Source organism: Mchenga conophoros, linkage group LG4, assembly GCF_057382185.1.
Source record: "Mchenga conophoros isolate Kocher_MC1m ecotype Shallow Benthic linkage group LG4, M_conophoros_male_GT1.1, whole genome shotgun sequence".
NCBI classification, from domain to species: Eukaryota; Metazoa; Chordata; class Actinopteri; order Cichliformes; family Cichlidae; genus Mchenga; species Mchenga conophoros.
In genome coordinates, this window is record NC_140529.1 from 3,806,755 (window position 1) to 3,823,092 (window position 16,338).

Here is a 16,338-nt window from a genome sequence, read left to right on the forward strand (position 1 = left end):
TCTCATTGGAGGGCTACTTCAAAAAAACAGAAACCACAAAGAAAACACCCACAAATATTCCTGACAATGTAGCGTTTGGTTTGTTCGTTTTTAAATTTCAAATATTGTATCACAAGACAAAACTGCAAATATGAACGCATTCCCCCCCCTCACTCTTAACTAACCGATGCCTTTAATTGAACTACCAAATGAACACAATGGTCCTCTCTTTCTGGTCAGACACTTTGCAGCACTTCTGCTTTAATTGTGTTCATATTTGACAAAATAAAAATGCAGAAATAAGTGTTCACATTAGTTTTTGACTCTCGCTGAACTAACAAAGCCAATCAAACCACCTGTTTGTACTCTCTTGTTACCTCGGCCAGGTCCGCGGCTCTGAACCGTGGTAATGACACCTCTGGCTAATACGTCGGGTTGTCGGGCTTGTAGCTTTACTGTCAGCGAACACAGTGTACAGTCGAGTCTTAACAGCTTTCTTACAACCAGGCACTCATTTTGGCGGCAGTGGTTATTATTATATTTACATGCTTTCTTCTTCCATTTCTCCTCGGTAACAGCTCCTACTTTCTCCCTCTCTCGCGCTCAAACACACAATGGGAGGGGCAGTTCCACGTTCTCCCCGCAGCACGGACTACGCTGCCTATGAGGGCCCGTAACACTCTGCCCTTATTGCCTTCATATTAAATCATTTTTGGCTAATGACAAAAAAAAGTCACTTTAAGGGCCAAATTGCATTATACTTCTTCACCTCACCTGACCTGACGTGGGCCGTAAGTGGCCTCTGGGCCGCGAGTTTGAGACCACTGACCCTAAGGCTTTAGCAGTTTAATTCGAAAATAAATAAAAGGCATTTAATAAAAACTGTGACATATATTAACAAGTAATATTCATTACAGTCTGCCAACAGCCAGATTATGCTAAATGAATATTAGGAAAGAAACTGGTACTTTGCAGAGTTCTAGCTAGCAGTAGCCCAGCTTAACAAAAACAGTTAAAATTCAAATATGACACTTAAAGATGATGTATTTTGATATAAATAATATTTTTTTACTAGTTATCATGTTACCTGCTCTAACATCAATCTAAAACTTAATATTTAACCGAATAAAACTTACCGCAGCAGCAAGAAAAAGTGGCGACCGAAGATTCTGGAATGCGGAGCTCCACAGGAAATGAAGGTGTGGTCTAATTTAACACCCACAGTGTTAAAATGCAGTAACGACTAAAATCCACACTAACACTTTTCAGGAATCAACTCCCGATGTGTTATTTTAACTCGATTAAGTGTTGAACTAACTTGGAACTCTGTTGAATTCTGCTAACACTGAAAAATCAACACTGGCATTTTTGCTGTGTGGCCACAGTGCAACCCACAATGTGTAACTGACACTATTATATTGCATTATGTCACATTGTTACATCTTTTTAAAAGCTATTTGTGGCCTTGATTTTGGGAGCTTCAATTGTCTGACTACAGCTACCACACAGTGGTCACTGATATCATTTGCGAAAACCCCAGTGTGAGAATATTTATACGGCATATTAGTTAAAAATAAATCAATAAGTGATGACTTTTCTGGGCATTTAAGATTTGGACGAGATGTGCTGTAAATTAGTTGTGTGAGATTATATGAATCACACATGGATTTAAAACTGTCTGAGGCAGAGGACAACCAGTCCCAGTTGAAATCTCCGGCCAGCACAATTCCATTAAAATCTAAAGTAGATAGTTTTTCACTAAGTGAAACTAAAGCCTCACTACTAGCAGAGGGGGGTCTATAACAGCCCACAATGGTAATAAAATAGCCCTTGAAAAGTTGGAGCTTGAGGGCAAGAAGTTCAAACTGTTTACGAACAGGTACCGATGAATCGACAGTAACATGGAATTTGCTTTTTACATAAATTGCAACACCGCCACCCTTTCTGGGGCAGTCGCAACGGAAAAGATTATAGCCCATTATTGCAATGTCTTTGTCAATAATTGATTTAGTAAGCCAGGTTTCTGATAATATAAGAATATCAGTATCTAACTTTCATCCAAATTTTCACAAAATCAAGTTTGGGAAGAAGACTTCTGACATGTAAATGAGTGATACCAAGACCTGTTCGAGTTTTAAAATCACAAGGAGTACTTAAGAATTTGCAATCTGGACCAGGATTAGGTTGCACATTTCCAGATAAAAGAAGCAGAAGAACAACAAAACATTTTCTTTTCACAGATTTTTTTTGTAGGATTACAGACTGATTTCTCTTAGTTCCCAATCTCTTTGGGAGGGGGGAATGGGAAATAAACCAGTAATATGGAATGAATAAATCAGTTAAATCAGTTGAAATGAGATCTCTACTGATAATCACGTTTGAGAAGTTTCTAAAAGATGTAAAATCCCACCTTGTTCCCTTTGAGAGGAGTAAGAAGTATGGTGTCTCTTGCTCCACAGACTGTTCCTGCACCTCATGTAGACAAACTCCCATGTAATGAAGACAGTGGTCTTCATTACATGGTGGTTCTGGGAATACAGGGAGTGCAGAGTTATTAGGCAAATAAGTATTTTGTCCACATCATCCTCTTCATGCATGTTGTCCTACTCCAAGCTGTATAGGCTCGAAAGCCTACTACCAATTAAGCATATTAGGTGATGTGCATCTCTGTAATGAGAAGGGGTGTGGTCTAATGACATCAACACCCTATATCAGGTGTGCATAATTATTAGGCAACGTCCTTTCCTTTGGCAAAATGGGTCAAAAGAAGGACTTGACAGGCTCAGAAAAGTCAAAAATAGTGAGATATCTTGCAGAGGGATGCAGCAGTCTCAAAATTGCAAAGCTTCTGAAGCGTGATCATCGAACAATCAAGCGTTTCATTCAAAATAGTCAACAGGGTCGCAAGAAGCGTGTGGAAAAACCAAGGCGCAAAATAACTGCCCATGAACTGAGAAAAGTCAAGCGTGCAGCTGCCAAGATGCCACTTGCCACCAGTTTGGCCATATTTCAGAGCTGCAACATCACTGGAGTGCCCAAAAGCACAAGGTGTGCAATACTCAGAGACATGGCCAAGGTAAGAAAGGCTGAAAGACGACCACCACTGAACAAGACACACAAGCTGAAACGTCAAGACTGGGCCAAGAAATATCTCAAGACTGGTTTTTCTAAGGTTTTATGGACTGATGAAATGAGAGTGAGTCTTGATGGGCCAGATGGATGGGCCCGTGGCTGGATTGGTAAAGGGCAGAGAGCTCCAGTCCCACTCAGACGCCAGCAAGGTGGAGGTGGAGTACTGGTTTGGGCTGGTATCATCAAAGATGAGCTTGTGGGGCCTTTTCGGGTTGAGGATGGAGTCAAGCTCAACTCCCAGTCCTACTGCCAGTTTCTGGAAGACACCTTCTTCAAGCAGTGGTACAGGAAGAAGTCTGCATCCTTCAAGAAAAACATGATTTTCATGCAGGACAATGCTCCATCACACGCGTCCAAGTACTCCACAGCGTGGCTGCAAGAAAGGGTATAAAAGAAGAAAAACTAATGACATGGCCTCCTTGTTCACCTGATCTGAACCCCATTGAGAACCTGTGGTCCATCATCAAATGTGAGATTTACAAGGAGGGAAAACAGTACACCTCTCTGAACAGTGTCTGGGAGGCTGTGGTTGCTGCTGCACGCAATGTTGATGGTGAACAGATCAAAACACTGACAGAATCCATGGATGGCAGGCTTTTGAGTGTCCTTGCAAAGAAAGGTGGCTATATTGGTCGCTGATTTGTTTTTGTTTTGTTTTTGAATGTCAGAAATGTATTTTTTTTTTTTTTTTTTTTTTTTGTCCCGTTTGGATCTTTAGCATCAGAATTGTTGTCTTAAGGCCAAGATGCCAAGCGGATTTATTTTACCAAGTGGATCATCATGGCCTTGCCATATTGGTCCATTTGATTGACCTTTATTATAATTATGAATTAATTTTATTTTCAGTTGCTACAAACGGGACAGACATGACTGGGGGATAGGACAGGGAGAAAGAATGAAAGAAAGAGAGGGAGAGAAAGAAAACCAAAGGGGAGAAGAGACGGTGAGAAGGGGGGAAGAAAGAAAAAAAAACAAACAAACAAACAAAACAAAAAACACCTGGGTCACCTGTATGGAGAAAAAACAAACAGAGGAGACAGCAAACAACAAAGAGCAACATAATACAAAAAAAAAAAAGCACCATCACAATAAACTAGCTAGTCATAGATATCAATAGTTACTAAATAATAAACGATATTGTGCAGCACGCAAGATAGACAGCGCACAGTGTGCTTTGAGGCAGCAGCCAAGAAAGCTGTAGTCCGCGTCTGTGAATACCCGTGTGTACACCTGTGTGCATACCTGTGTGGATCAGCATGCTTGCATTCCAAAGGTTTCTCCATGTAATGATCTGCTAGGGAGTGTGGGGGGCCACAGCCCCGTCCTCTATGGTATGAAGCAGGTATGGAGGAGATCAAAACTCCAGACATCCAGAGGCCCCCAGAACACAAGAGACCAAGGAAGACCAACAGAGGGGCAGCTGCGCCACTGTCCCAGAAAGAGCTGAGGAGAGTCCCAGATGAGGGCTCATTCAGCAGCCGCGGAGCAGAAGCCAGGGGGAGTTGCAGTGACGCGCCCGTGAGCTCCGCCGCCAGCCAGCCGTGCCTGAGTGACCGAGCCCCAGGCCGAGAGGCCGGGGGCACCCCACCTCCGAAGTGGCCCGAGCGAGCCCCAGGCTCCAGGCCCCGATAAGCGGCCGCCAAGGAGTGAGCCGGTGTGTACCTGGACGCCCACCCCCAGACACAAAGAACCACCAACGCACCGATGTCTGAGGGAGTCCGCCACTGGCAGGGGAAGTGGTGGTGGGGGGAGATAGGCCTCCAAACCTTGGAGGGCCTGAGGTGTCCCCAGAGAGGTGGCGCCTGACACCCAACCTGACATATAGACACAGACATACAGGCACACACAGACACAAACATCCATTCCCACCCTCATGCTCTCATATGCACTTACTCCACACTCAACCAACATGGAGACAGACATAAAGAGACGCTGTACACACGATCACACTCCCCAAGCGTACTCTACAAACTGGGTCTAGGTGCCCCCGCCCCTGGAGGGGGGAACTGCACCCAGACCCAGGTGGTGTTACCCTTTTCCCTGCGGTGGGGAGAGGCAGACCGCCCCGACTCCGCAGCAGCAGGGAGGCCCCACACTCCAGACCGCAGTCGGACGGCCAACTCCTCCTCCTAGCCCCCCTGCTCCAGCAGGTCGCAGAGAACGGGGGTGAGAGAAGACTCCAAACCTCCCTCCACCCGCTCATTGTAGTGTTGATGCATGTGTGTTCTAAGGTGCAATTAAAAATGTATATTGGTGAATGTGGAGATGTTATATTGGTGTCACTGGTAAAAATAAATAATTGAAATGGGTATATATTTGTTTTTTGTTAAGTTGCCTAATAATTATGCACAGTAATAGTCACCTGCACACACAGATATCCCCCTAAAATAGCTAAAACTAAAAACAAACTAAAAACTACTTCCAAAAACATTCAGCTTTGATAGTAATGAGTTTTTTGGGTTCATTGAGAACATGTTTGTTGTTCAATAATAAAATTTCTCAAAAATACAACTTGCCTAATAATTCTGCACTCCCTATATACCAGGGCCAGTTGGCGAAACAGACCATCGTCTGCCGACGGGCTGTAGTGACCTTCTTGCTCGTGGGAGGCTGAGTCATCAAAAGGGTAACTGGCAACCACAGTGCCACCATGCAGGCCCCCCGACAGCACAAATCTAATGTCTCTGTAAAGCACTTTGAACCACCTTGTTGTTGAATTGTGCTATACAAATAAACTTGCCTTGCCTAGACTTGCCTAGACTTGTCGAACTGGTCAGGAAAGCCTCTGTTGTGCCCTTAAACAGGGGAAATAGTGAGGAGAGGTGAAAGAACGGCACAGACACGCAGCTCTCACTCTCACTCGTCTGTATTGAGTTTCAGAAGCAATACAACCAAAACAATATTCTTATGGATGCACTCAGTCTCAGGACAACTGTATCCAAACTAAGTCACTATTGTTCGCTGCATTAGCTGATGAGAATACTTTAGATAACATGAACTGTAGCATTAGACAAAAACATATTTTTAACTCGCACATGTTAGCTGACACAGTCACTAACTTTCCACAGCAATGAAATAATACTTTAAGTACTGCATGTCTTTCAGTAGTTAACTTATACAGATAGTAACAGAAAAATCTTCACACAATATGGCGGAGTAATAGCGAAAACTAGCATACGCAGCAACAGAGTTTAACTGGAACTTCTCAGCAAAATAGTCCGCAATTCACATCTTCCGCTACAATGAACAATGATGACAATGTAATAATCAACAGTAACACACATTTTTACAGATTTGTGCATGACAGTTACCTTAAACAGGGGAAATAGTGAGGAGAGGTGAAAGAACGGCACAGACACGCAGCTCTCACTCTCACTCGTCTGTATTGAGTGAAGGAGGAAGCGCGCGAACCCACCTACTGGAGCCCTGAGGCATTAACAATGGATCGACGCACAATCAACCCAGGCAAAACTTTCACTGCTTATCTCCCTCTATATTCCCACTGCATATTCTATTTGAAAACAGTCAAAGCAACAAATAAAACATTAATAAGGGCATGACATGAAATGTAAGGAACAGAGATGTACAACTTCAAAACTAATCAAATTTATGATCCACCACACCTCCGCTTAGGTCCTTATTTTTGGCGTTATTTCGACCGCTGTGATCACCACTGCAGTCCCCCTCTGTGGACCTCTCAAAGCCGTCGGGACTCATGCCGGGCACGATGCAAACATCCGTGCCGTTAACCAGTTCAGTGATGCGCTCTTCCTCCCCGTATCTGGCCAGCAGGCAAACCAGCACCTGTCTGGACACGGCCTCGTTGCCGTGCATGTTCCCAACGTATCCAAATTTAGGTTTCCCCAGTGACTTTCTGTCGGGGTCCCTGGCGATCCGCATCACCCACAGCTGCCTGCCCTCCACGGACTGCCCCACAGTCGACAGGCCAGCTACGTGAGGGTATTTCTGGGCTAACGACTGCAAACGTTTAGCTAGTTTTATCATAGTTGTAGTATATGTCGCAAGCCTCCACCGCTTCCTCCGTAGAGGCTTGGGCGCTTCGTGTGCCGAGCAGTCCGTCTTTGCCAAGAGAGACGACAAAAAGGAAAAGAAAGGCGAAAAGTGACACCCGTAGTTTAGCGTCATCGAGACACGTTCCCAGTCAGCCACCATGTTGACCTGTCTTCTGAGCCAGTGTTGTGTCCCCTCCTTGTGGGACAGTTTGAGGTTTCATCTACCTTCTTGGCTGGGTGTTATATTGACAATCCGAATTGTGATCTCGAGATGCTGTGGAAGAAAGACGGAGATTAATAACAGATATGATTCAATGCAGAGAGGTCTATTAACACATAGTGAGTGAGAAAGGTGACTGGAAAGGAAAAACTCAATGCATCATGGGAATCCCCCGGCAGCCTACATCTATTGCAGCATAACTAAGGGAGGATTCAGGGTCACCTGGTCCAGCCCTAACTATATGCTTTAGCAAAAAGGAAAGTTTGAAGCCTAATCTTGAAAGTAGAGATAGTGTTTGTCTCCTGAATCCAAACTGGAAGCTGGTTCCACAGAAGAGGGGCCTGAAAACTGAAGGCTCTGCCTCCCATTCTACTTTTAAATACTCTAGGAACAACAAGTAGGCCTGCAGAGCGAGAGCGAAGTGCTCTAATAGGGTGATATGGTACTACAAGGTCATTAAGATAAGATGGGGCCTGATTATTTAAGACCTTGTATGTGAGGAGCAGGATTTTGAATTCTGGATTTAACAGGAAGCCAAAACAGGAGAAATCTGCTCTCTTTCTAGTCCCTGTCAGGACTCTTGCTGCAGCATTTTGGATTAACTGAAGGCTTTTCATCAAGTTTTTTGGACATCCTAATAATAATATTAAACCCCCCAAAATATGACTATCCAGAGTTGGGACCAGGAAGCAGAGCTGCAGTCTTACACGCCTCTCTGCAGCTTCTCTCCTCCTGCTACCCCCCCCCAAAAACCCATCTCCATAGAGACTGTTTTTTGTCTTTTTGGAAGCTGACACAAACTAAAAACCAGCAACAAACAACTTAAACATAAACAATTACAAAGAAAGAACAATAAAGTATCCACATCTGAACCAAAGAGTAAAACAGTGAAATGTGGATTATTAAATATTAGGTCTCTCTCCTCCAAGTCTCTGTTAGTACATGACTTAATAATTGATCAACAAATCGATTTACTCTGCCTTACAGAAACCTGGTTGCAGCAGGATGATTATGTTAGTTTAAATGAATCAACACCCCCGAGTCATTCTAACTACCAGAAATCTCGAAGCACAGGCCGAGGGGGCGGTGTGGCAGCAATTTTTCACACCAGCCTATTAATTAATGAAAGACCCAGACAGACTTTTAATTCATTTGAAAGCCTGATGCTTAACATTGTCCACCCCAGCTGTGAAACTCAGAAACCAGTCTTACTTGTTATCATCTATCGTCCACCTGGGCCTTACACAGAGTTTCTGTCTGATTTCTCAGACTTTATATCTAATTTAGTTCTGAGCTCAGATAAAATAGTTATTGTGGGTGATTTTAACATCCATGTAGATGCTAAAAATGACAGCCTCAACATGGCATTTAATCTGTTATTAGACTCAACTGGCTTCTGTTTCTGTTAAACCCTGTTTAAAATGTGACACATATGTTGTCCGAAAACATTTCCTCTAAATTTGCAAAGTTACTGATTTAAAAAATATATATTTTCGAATTTTTAGTTGCATGTTAAACATATGATAGACTCTTGAGCATATTCGTATAGCTAAATTCACAATGGTATAACCGTGCTAAATAATAGACCGAGTAGATTAGCATTACTATTGTATGTGTATCAGTGGATGGCGTGTACACAAATTCTTGTATTTTGGGATTACTTAGTGCAAAAAAATAAAAATACATCAGCACATTTTAAACAGGGTTTGAATAATCAGCACTGACATACAGACATTTATGCCCTGGGTATAACAGACATGCTTACTGTGTGAAAGGCCCTCGGATTTCTTGGAGCAGAGAAACACTCTGTATTGTTGCTTTTCTCTATTGTATAAGCAGCGCCCGACTGTCAGAAACGCTCTGTGCGGGTAGCAAAGTCGGCTCCAACGCACATTCTGGTGAAAAAATAAAAAGTTAAAACGATATACCTTGCGGCAGTTGTGAAGTGCTGAGGAAAATACTGTGTGTCTTATGGGGTGTTTTTGTGGGGCTACTTTCAGTTGACCTCTGAGATGTAGAGATATATAAATGCCACTTGTTTTGCACATATTCAACTCTGTATATTTTATTATTATTATTATTATTTTTTTACTATTTAATTTGTAAAAATGTGTACACACACACACACACACACACACACACACACACACACACACACACACACGTAGGAAAATATTTAGTATACACATCCAGAAATGCATACACTATTATATATTGTACATATATTTATTAGTTTCAGGTTGGCCATTCTTGTATTTTGCTCGTTTGTGTTGTTGTGTTTGCACATCTCTGTTGCTTGTGGGGCTCGCACACAAGAATTTCACTCGCATGTGCTGTGCCAGTGTGCCTGCACATGTGATAAGATAAGATAAGATAAGATAGAACTTTATTAATCCCTCGGGTGGGTTCCTCTGGGAAATTCGACTTCCAAAAAAAGCACAGCAACGACCGAAGTTACAGTTACAGAATATTATATATATATATATATATATATATATATATATACACACACACACACACACACACACACACACACACACACACATATATAAATACAGAGACAAATATAAATAAAATATACAAAGGGGATAAATAGAATAAATAGGAATAAAAAATAAAAATACAAGTGAATTGCACATTTCAAGTATTGAGTCTATTGCACTGTTGACTATTTACAAAAAGTATTGCACAAGGTATTGTACAGTGAGGTGAAGAGGCACTACAGCTTAGTTGTTCCCCCCTCCTTTGTCCTCCTGTTTCCCCTCCCTCTCCCCTCCAGGGAGGAGTTAAACAGTCTGATGGCGTGTGGGACAAAGGAGTTTTTAAGTCTGTTAGTTCTTGTCTTTGGGAGAAGCAACCTGTCACTGAACAGACTCTTCTGGTTGTTAATGGCCGTGTGCAGAGGATGCCCAGCATTGTTCATAATGTCCATCAGTTTCTTTAATGTCCTTTTCTCTGCCACTGTCACCAGAGTGTCCAGCTTCATGCCGACCACAGAGCTAGCCCTCCTGATCAGTTTCTCCAGCCTGGATGAGTCCTTCTTTGCTGTGCTGCTCCCCCAGCACAGCACAGCATAGAAAAGTACTCCAGCAACCACCGACTGGTAAAACATCCTCAGGAGCTTCCTGCAGATGTTAAAAGACCTCAGCCTCCTGAGGAAGTACAGTCGGCTTTGTGCTTTTTTTATACAGGTGCTCTGTGTTGCATGACCAGTCCAGTTTATTGTCCACCCACAGCCCGAGGTACTTGTACTTGTTGACCACCTCCACCTCCTCCCCCTCTATCTGAACCGGCAGTGGACCTTCTCTGGACCTCCCGAAGTCCACAACCAGTTCCTTAGTCTTTGAGGTGTTGAGTTGCAGGTGGTTTGTGTGACTCCATGCGACAAAGTTCCTCACCAGACTTCTGTACTCCTCTTCCTGATCATCCCAGATACACCCCATGATGGCCGTGTCATCTGCAAACTTCTGAATGTGGCATAATTCAGAGTTGTAGCAGAAGTCAGAGGTGTACAGGGTGAAGAGAAGAGGGGACAGCACAGTTCCCTGTGGTGCTCCTGTGCTGCTGACCACTGTGTCAGACGTGATGTCCTTCAGCCTGACGTACTGTGGTCTGTCGGTGAGGTAGTCGGAGATCCAAGCCACCAGGCAGGGGTCCACCTCCATCCTGTTCAGTTTTTCCTGAAGCATACAGGGCCGGATGGTATTAAAGGCACTGGAAAAGTCAAGAAACAGGATCCTGACCGTGCCTTTTCCCCCATCCAGGTGTGAGTGGGCTCTGTGTAGGAGGTACAGGATGGCATCCTCCACTCCGACACCCGCCTTGTATGCAAACTGTAGTGGGTCCTGGGCATGTTGTACCTGTGGTCGGAGGAGGTTGAGGAAGAGCCGCTCTAGAGTCTTCATAAGATGTGACGTCAGTGCCACCAGTCGGAAGTCATTCAGCTCATTGGGCCGGTTCCTTTTAGGGACCGGGACGATGCAGGATGTCTTCCAGAGGGCGGGCACTCTCCCCAGTCGCAGACTGAGGTTGAAGACTCGTTGTAGCGGCTCCCCAAGTTCAGCAGCACACGCCTTAAGCATCCTAGGACACACCTTGTCTGGGCCTGCTGCCTTTCTGGGGCGAAGCTTCCTCAGTTGCCTCCTGACCTGATCCACTGTGACACTGGGAGATGTTTGGGAGGAGGGGAGGGGGGGAGATGTCTTGCTGCTGAGAGAGGGATTGGAGGAGGGGGGTGTCATGGTGTCAGGAAGGGGGGGAAGCGAGGGAGGCAGGAGAGTGGGGAGAGGACTCTGTAGTGAAGGTGAGGGTGGGGGGGTTGTGGACTGGTCAAACCTGTTGAAGAAGTTGTTGAGTTCGTTTGCCTTCTCCACAGTCCCCCCCCCCCCCCCCCCCCCCACACACTGTGCTTTTCTTGGTGTTGTGGCCTGTGATGGTTTTCACACCATTCCAGACCTCCCTCATGTTGTTCCTCTCCAACTTCTGCTCCACCTTCCTCCTGTAGGTGTCCTTTGCTTCCCTCAGGCAGCGTTTCACCTCCCGCTGTGCTGCCTTCATCTCCTCCTTCACTTTGCTCCTGAAAGCCTTCTTCTTCATGTTGAGGACAGCTTTGACTTGCTGTGTTACCCACGGTTTGTTATTAGGATAACACCGTACCGTCTTAGCAGGGGCGACTGTGTTCAATTCAATTCAATTTTATTTATATAGCGCCAAATCACAACAAAAGTCGCCTCAAGGCGCTTCATAGTGTCCACACAAAAGTTGAGGTAGTCCGTCAGACAGTGTGTCGCCCCCTCTATGTCCTCACCATGTGGGCTCAGGAGCACATCCCAGTCTGTGGTGTCATAGCAGTCTCTCAGAGCATCCTCCTTTTCTGGGGTCCATCTCCGGATGGAGCGCGTTGTGACCGGCTGCCTTTGGACGAGGGGTGTGTATTGTGGCTGTAGGTAAACCAGGTTGTGGTCTGACTTCCCTAGTGGGGGGAGGGGGGTGGCTCTGTATGCATCTCTCACATTAGCATACAGTAGGTTAATTGTCCTTACACGCTTCTCTGCAGCTTCTCTCCTCCTGCTACCCCCCCAAAAACCCATCTCCATAGAGACTGTGTCAGCTTCCAAAAAGACAAAAAACAAACTAAAAACCAGCAACAAACAACTTAAACATAAACAATCACAAAGAAAGAACAATAAAGTATCCACATCTGAACCAAAGAGTAAAACAGTGAAATGTGGATTATTAAATATTAGGTCTCTCTCCTCCAAGTCTCTGTTAGTACATGACTTAATAATTGATCAACAAATTGATTTACTCTGCCTTACAGAAACCTGGTTGCAGCAGGATGATTATGTTAGTTTAAATGAATCAACACCCCCGAGCCATTCTAACTACCAGAAATCTCGAAGCACAGGCCGAGGGGGCGGTGTGGCAGCAATTTTTCACACCAGCCTATTAATTAATGAAAGACCCAGACAGACTTTTAATTCATTTGAAAGCCTGATGCTTAACATTGTCCACCCCAGCTGTGAAACTCAGAAACCAGTCTTACTTGTTATCATCTATCGTCCACCTGGGCCTTACACAGAGTTTCTGTCTGATTTCTCAGACTTTATATCTAATTTAGTTCTGAGCTCAGATAAAATAATTATTATGGGTGATTTTAACATCCATGTAGATGCTAAAAATGACAGCCTCAACATGGCATTTAATCTGTTATTAGACTCAATTGGTTTCTCTCAAAATGTAAAAGAACCCACCCACCACTTTAATCACACTCTAGATCTTGTTCTAACATATGGCATCGAACCTGAACATTTAACAGTGTTTCCTGAAAACCCTCTCCTGTCTGATCATTTCCTGATAACATTTACTTTTACAATAATTGATTACACAGCGGTGAAGAGTAGACTTTATCAAAGTAGATGTCTTTCTGAAAGCACTGTAACTAAGTTTAAGAATATAATCCACCCACTGTTATCATCTTCAATGCCCTGTACCAACACAGAGCAAAGCAGCTATCTGAACGCTACCCCAACAGAGGTCGATTATCTTGTTAATAATTTCACCTCCTCACTACGTACGACTCTGGATACTGTAGCTCCTGTGAAAACTAAGGCCTCAAATCAGAAGTACCTGACTCCGTGGTATAATTCTGAAACACGTACCCTAAAGCAGATGACTCGTAATCTGGAGAGGAAATGGCGTGTCACAAATCTAGAGGATCATCATTTAGCCTGGAGAAATAGTTTGCTGCTTTATAAGAAAGCCCTCCGCAAAGCCAGAACATCTTACTATTCATCACTGATTGAAGAAAATAAGAACAACCCTAGGTTTCTCTTCAGCTCTGTAGCCAGGCTGACAAAAAGTCAGAGCTCTTTTGAGCCAACCATCCCTTTAACGTTAACTAGTAATGACTTCATGAACTTCTTCACAAATAAAATTTTTATCATTAGAGAAAAAATTACCAATAATCATCCCACAGATGTAATATTATCTACAGCTACTCTTAGTACCATTGATATTAAGTTAGACTCTTTTTCTCCAATTGATCTTTCTGAGTTAACTTCAATAATTACTTCCTCCAAACCATCAACGTGTCTTTTAGACCCCATTCCTACAAAACTGCTCAAAGAAGTCCTGCCATTAATTAATTCTTCGATCTTAAATATGATCAACCTATCTCTAATAATCGGCTATGTACCACAGGCCTTCAAGCTGGCTGTAGTTAAACCTTTACTCAAAAAGCATCTCTAGACCCAGCAGTCTTAGCTAATTATAGGCCAATCTCCAACCTTCCTTTCATATCAAAAATCCTTGAAAGAGTAGTTGTCAAACAGCTAACAGATCATCTGCAGAGGAATGGTTTATTTGAAGAGTTTCAGTCAGGTTTCAGAGCTCAGCACAGCACAGAAACAGCTTTAGTGAAGGTTACAAATGATCTTCTTATGGCCTCGGACAGTGGACTCATCTCTGTGCTTGTCCTGCTAGACCTCAGTGCAGCGTTCGATACTGTTGATCATAATATCCTATTAGAGCGATTAGAACATGCTGTAGGTATTACAGGTACTGCACTGCAGTGGTTTGTATCATATCTATCTAATAGACTCCAATTCGTGCATGTAAATGGAGAGTCCTCTTCACACACTGAGGTTAATTATGGAGTTCCACAGGGTTCAGTGCTAGGACCAATTCTGTTTACATTATACATGCTTCCCTTAGGCAGCATCATTAGAAGACACAGCATACATTTTCACTGCTATGCAGATGACACCCAGCTCTATCTGTCCATGAAGCCAGATAACACACACCAATTAGTTAAACTGCAGGAATGTCTTAAAGACATAAAGACCTGGATGGCCGCTAACTTTCTGCTTCTTAATTCAGATAAAACTGAGGTTATTGTACTCGGCCCTGAAAATCTTAGAAATATGGTATCTAATCAGATTCTTACTCTGGATGGCATTACCTTGGCCTCCAGTAACGCTGTGAGGAACCTTGGAGTCATTTTTGACCAGGACATGTCCTTCAACGCACATATTAAACAAATATGTAAGACTGCTTTCTTCCATTTGCGCAACATCTCTAAAATTAGAAATATCCTGTCTCAGAGTGACGCTGAAAAACTAGTTCATGCATTTATTACTTCCAGGCTGGACTACTGTAATTCATTATTATCAGGATGTCCAAAAAACTCACTGAAAAGCCTTCAGCTGATCCAAAATGCTGCAGCAAGAGTCCTGACAGGGACTAGAAAGAGAGAGCATATTTCTCCTGTTTTGGCTTCCCTTCATTGGCTTCCTGTTAAATCCAGAATTGAATTCAAAATCCTGCTCCTCACATACAAGGTCTTAAATAATCAGGCCCCATCTTATCTTAATGACCTTGTAGTACCATATCACCCTATTAGAGCGCTCCGCTCTCGCTCTGCAGGCCTACTTGTTGTTCCTAGAGTATTTAAAAGTAGAATGGGAGGGAGAGCCTTCAGTTTTCAGGCCCCTCTTCTGTGGAACCAGCTTCCAGTTTGGATTCGGGAGACAGACACTATCTCTACTTTTAAGATTAGGCTTAAAACTTTCCTTTTTTCTAAAGCATATAGTTAGGGCTGGACCAGGTGACCCTGAATCCTCCCTTTGTTATGCTGCAATAGATGTAGGCTGCCGGGGGATTCCCATGATGCATTGAGTTTTTCCTTTCCAGTCACCTTTCTCACTCACTATGTATTAATAGACCTCTCTGCATTGAATCATATCTGTTATTAACCTCTGTCTCTCTTCCACAGCATGTCTTTATCCTGTCTTCCTTCTCTCACCCCAACCGGTCGCAGCAGATGGCCGCCCCTCCCTGAGCCTGGTTCTGCCGGAGGTTTCTTCCTGTTAAAAGGGAGTTTTTCCTTCCCACTGTCGCCAAAGTGCTTGCTCATAGGGGGTCATATGATTGTTGGGTTTTTCTCTGTATCTATGAAGCGCCTTGAGGCGACTTTTGTTGTGATTTGGCGCTATATAAATAAAATTGAATTGAATTGAATTGAACTGTTGCTCCTTGTGGGACAATTCACAAACTGGTGAAAAGCAGCCAGAGTAGAATCCAGTGTGGCATGGTTAAAGTCTCCAGATATAATAATGAAAGCCTCGGGGTTTTGTGTCTGATTTGATTTGATTTGATTTGATTTGATTTAGATAAAAGAGCACGATGTAAGGAAGAAAGGTAGCAGGCCTTTGGAGACTCTGTTGGACATGGTTTCTGTTGGCCTCTGACATGATAAGATAAGATAATGGAATTAACTGTTTGTGAAGAAACCCCTTTGGGCTGGGATGCTCTTGATAAGGGAGCCTCTTTTGTTTGCTTCATGCCTTTTTGCAGACTGTTGGGAGCCTAAACCCCCTCTGTCTAACTGTTACAGGGTGTGGCTAGGTGTGAATATGTGTTTTTAAGAAGTGTCACAGTTTATTTCTAAAAGAATACATGTTGTTTGTGGTGCTCTATTTAAAACTGTTGGCC